The following is a 5,000-nucleotide window of genomic DNA, read 5'->3' on the forward strand; positions in this document are numbered from 1 at the left end:
GGGCGCAGTGTTGGAATCGGCAGCGCCGATGAAACCGGCAAAGTCGGCAGAATTGGCAGCGGGTGCTGGCGATGGGTCTGGACGGGCTGGATAGTCCAAGGCTCGACGAGAAAGACCGCAGGTTGAGACACTGGGGCAGTGGCAGCCCGCGGGACAGTGTTGGCAGATTCGGCAGCGCAGATTTGTGCGGCTGCAGGTTCGTCGGGGAAAATCGGCAGCGCAGATTTTTCGACGAACATGGGCTGGACGATGGACTGTCCAGGCCAGGCAGGAAAATTTGTCGAGGGGACACGCTGACGAAACAGCGCTGGTTCAGGCACGGGGGGCAGTGTTGGAATCGGCAGCGCCGACGAAATCGGCAAAGTCGGCAGAATCGGCAGCGCAGATTTTTCGACGAACATGGGCTGGACGCTGGACTGGCCGGGCCATGCAGGAAAATTCATCGAGGGGACACGCTGACGAAACAGCGCTGGTTCAGGCACGGCGGGCAGTGTTGGAATCGGCAGCGCCGACGAAATCGGCAAAGTCGGCAGAATCGGCAGCGGGTGCTGGCGATGGGTCTGGACGGGCTGGATAGTCCAAGGCTCGACGAGAAAGACTGCTGGTTTAGACACTGGGGCAGTGGCAGCCCGCGGGACAGTGTCGGCAGATTCGGCAGCGCAGATTTGTGCGGCTGCAGGTTCGTCGGGGAAAATCGGCAGCGCAGATTTTGCGACGAACATGGGCTGGACGATGGACTGTCCAGGCCAGGCAGGAAAATTTGTCGAGGGGACACGCTGACGAAACAGCGCTGGTTCAGGCACGGCGGGCAGTGGTGGAATCGGCAGCGCCGACGAAATCGGCAAAGTCGGCAGAATCGGCAGCGCAGATTTTTCGACGAACACGGGCTGGACGGTGGACTGTCCAGGCCAGGCAGGAAAATTCGTCGAGGGGACACGCTGAGGAAACAGCGCTGGTTCAGACACGGTGGGCGCAGTGTTGGAATCGGCAGCGCCGAGAAAATCGGCAAAGTCGGCAGAATCGGCAGCAGGTGCTGGCGATGAGTCAGGACGGACTGGATAGTCCAAGGCTCGATGAGAAAGACCGCTGGTTTAGACACTGGGGCAGTGGCAGCCCGCGGGGCAGTGTCGGCAGACTCGGCAGCAGTGTCTGCCGATTCGGCAGCGTTGGCTTGTTGGCGCGGGGGGCCGATGCGAGTGGGGACTTGGGCAGCGGGCAGTGAAAGCAAGAGTTTCCCCGATGCTGCCGGGAAAAACGCTCCCCGGGATGGCCGGGTGAGATGACCCGGCGGCCCGCGACGGGTCATTCAATTCCATGCCCCGTCAACATAACTCCCGATGTACTGTTTGCTTTTTCGGAAGAAGAGATCCATCCCCCCATCCTCGGCCAGCCAAAAACGCTCCAATTAATGGCCGGGTGAGATGACCCGGCGGCCCGCGACGCGTCATTCAAATCACTGCCCTATCGGCTACAACTGCTGATGGGTGGGATTAGAGGCCTGCCATGGTGGTGAGGGGCGGCGAGGACCGTGAAAGCTAGAGTTTTTCAGAGGCTGCCGGGAAAAAGGCCCCTCGGGTGGCGGGGTGCGAGGACCAGGCGCGTCATTCAATTCTCTTCCCTATCAACTTGGCTCCCGTTGGCGGGATTGGAGGCCTACTGTTTGTTACAGGGCTAAAATCGTCAGGGGAAGAGCTGACGAAACAATGCTGGTTTGGATGCAGGGGGTAGTGTTGGAATCGGCAGCGCGGACAAAATCGGCAAAGTCGACAAAAAAGACTGTTGGTCTGGACATCGGGGCAGCGGCAGCCATGCCGACAGGGGGGGAAATCGGCAGCGCAGATTTGTGCAGCTGCAGGTTCGTCGGGGAAATCGGCAGCGCAGATTTTTCGATGAACATGGGCTGGAAGATGGACTGTCCAGGCCAGGCAGGGAAATTCGTCAAGGGGACACGCTGACGAAAGTAGGCTCGTCGGTGAAAATCGGCAGCGCAGATTTTTCGACGAACAGGGGCTGGATGCTGGACCGGCCGGGCCAGGCAGGAAAATTCGTCAGGGGGGCACGCTGACGAAAAGAGGGGCTGCCGCGTGGAAAATCGGCAGCGCAGATTTTTCGACGAACATTCGTCAGGGGGGCACGCTGACGAAAAGAGGGGCTGCCGCGTGGAAAATCGGCAGCGCAGATTTTTCGACGAACAGGGGCTGGATGCTGGACCGGCCGGGCCAGGCAGGAAAATTCGTCAGGGGGGCACGCTGACGAAAAGAGGGGCTGCCGCGTGGAAAATCGGCAGCGCAGATTTTTCGACGAACATTCGTCAGGGGGGCACGCTGAGGAAAACAGGGGCTGCCGCGTGGAAAATCGGCAGCGCAGATTTTTCGACGAACATTCGTCAGGGGGGCACGCTGAGGAAAACAGGGGCTGCCGCGTGGAAAATCGGCAGCGCAGATTTTTCGACGAACAGGGGCTGGATGCTGGACCGGCCGGGCCAGGCAGGAAAATTCGTCAGGGGGGCACGCTGACGAAAAGAGGGGCTGCCGCGTGGAAAATCGGCAGCGCAGATTTTTCGACGAACAGGGGCTGGATGCTGGACCGGCCGGGCCAGGCAGGAAAATTCGTCAGGGGGGCACGCTGACGAAAAGAGGGGCTGCCGCGTGGAAAATCGGCAGCGCAGATTTTTCGACGAACAGGGGCTGGACTGGCCGGGCCAGGCAGGAAAATTCGTCAGGGGGGCACGCTGACGAAAACAGGGGCTGCCGCGTGGAAAATCGGCAGCGCAGATTTTTCGACGAACAGGGGCTGGACTGGCCGGGCCAGGCAGGAAAATTCGTCAGGGGGGCACGCTGACGAAAGTAGGCTCGTCGTGGAAAATCAGCAGCGCAGATTTTTCGACGAACAGGGGCTGGACGCTGGACTGGGCCAGGCAGGAAAATTCGTCAGGGGGGCACGCTGACGAAAACAGGGGCTGCCGCGTGGAATGGCAGCCTACACGCAGATGCGAATTCGGCAGCGCACGATGGCTTGAGCAGGTCATGGGTTCGACTTGGCGCGATCTGAAACCTGGACGAGGGACTGTCGACGCTGGACGAGCCAGCGCGGTGGCCTGTCGTGCCCCGTTCAGGGGGGGCCTGCCGCGGAGACAGCCCTCGCGGGCTCGACAGCGCAGGCCAGCGTCCCCGACGTCGCTGGCCGCGGCAGGCGAGCTGCCGGGGTTCCCGCATTCCTACAAGAAAACGTCGTGCTTTCCACATGAAACCAATCCAGTAAAATCAGCCATATTTTTATGAGGCTGCCCACTGAATTTGGGGTCATTCCGGGCCGGTTCCTAGTTTTGCGGATTTACTCGATTTCTAATGGTAGGAAAATTAAAACAAATACTTCCCGACCTCGAAAAATTCTGGGAAAATTAATGAAGGTGGATTGGATTTTTGCCAACCTCTCTGCAAAATTTCAGCTCAAAATACCAAGAAATGAATTTTTTAGAGGGGGGGTGACAGCTGGGACCTAGTAGTGTCTCCCCCTGCCAGAGCTGCAATGACACTTATTGCTCTTTAGGGAGCCACCAGGCCGGCGCCCCTCAAAGACCACACGCGCGCGCGCGCCCGCCCGCGCTGGGCGCTGGGGCGCTGGGGCCTGAGGGCCTGGGGCCCTTGGGGGCCCTTGGGCGCTTGGGCGCGCGCGCGCGGCCCCCGCAGCCATGCCGCGCCGCGCGACGCGCGGACAGCCCCTGCTGGCTTGCTCTCTCGCCCGCGGGGGGGCTGCCTTCGGGCCCTGGCCCCCCGCGTTCTGGCCTGCCCCCTGCGGGGGAGAGGCTAGGCGCTGCAGGGGCCAGCCCGACGTCGCTGGCCGCGGCAGGCGACAGCCCCTGCTGGCTTGCTCTCTCGCCCGCGGGGGGGCTGCCTTCGGGCCCTGGCCCCCCGCGTTCTGGCCTGCCCCCCGCGTGGGAGAGGCTAGGCGCTGCAGGGGCCAGCCCGACGTCGCTGGCCGCGGCAGGCGACAGCCCCTGCTGGCTTGCTCTCTCGCCCGCGGGGGGGCTGCCTTCGGGCCCTGGCCCCCCGCGTTCTGGCCTGCCCCCCGCGTGGGAGAGGCTAGGCGCTGCAGGGGCCAGCCCGACGTCGCTGGCCGCGGCAGGCGAGCCGCCGGGGTTCCCGCATTCCTACAACAAAACGTCGTGCTTTCCACATGAAATCAATCCAGTAAAATCAGCCATATTTTTATGAGGCTGCCCACTGAATTTGGGGTCATTCCGGGCCGGTTCCTATTTTTTCCGATTTCCTCGATTTTTAATGGTAGGAAAATAAAAAAAAATACTTCCCGACCTCGAAAAATTCTGGAAAAATTAATAAAGTTGGATTGGATTTTTGCCAACCTCTGTGCAAAATTTCAGCTCAAAATACCAAGAAATGAATTTTTTAGAGGGGGGGTGACAGCTGGGACCTAGTAGTGTCTCCCCCTGCCAGAGCTTCAATGACACTTATTGCTCTTTAGGGGGGTGCCCCCTGACTGGCCATGGGGCGCGCTGGCCTGGCGCCCATAGGCCTGCCGCGGGGGATATGTGGGCTGTTGCTAAACTCGGACTAAGGTGGGGGGCCTCATGGCCCGAAGTATTGCCGGCATCGATGACCCGTTTTCCGGCCGGCGACGACCCGATTCCGGCCACCGTCTTCGGGACCCGCTCCAAGCCGTCGGGCGCGTTGGGGCTGCTTATCCGCGGCGTGGGCGTGGCATTCATTTGCCGTGCTTGTGCCAAGGTGCTGGCAGCTGCTGCGCGGCTGTCTGCTTGCCGCGACGTCACGGCGGCGGTGGCCGCTGCCCCTGCTCGCAAGTCGGAGGCCTGGCCGACGTGGCTGGTGCGGACCGCCGAGCTTGGGGATTGCGAGGAGAGCTCTACGCTGGCGTGGGCGTGGCATTAAATTGCCGTGCGCGCGCCCATGCGTTGGCTCTCCTCGCAATCCCCGACCTCGTGGCGTGACGTGCCCGCTGCCGAGGCCTGGCCTCCGTCTTGC

This window comes from Populus nigra, chromosome 2, assembly GCF_951802175.1.
Source record: "Populus nigra chromosome 2, ddPopNigr1.1, whole genome shotgun sequence".
NCBI classification, from domain to species: domain Eukaryota; kingdom Viridiplantae; phylum Streptophyta; class Magnoliopsida; order Malpighiales; family Salicaceae; genus Populus; species Populus nigra.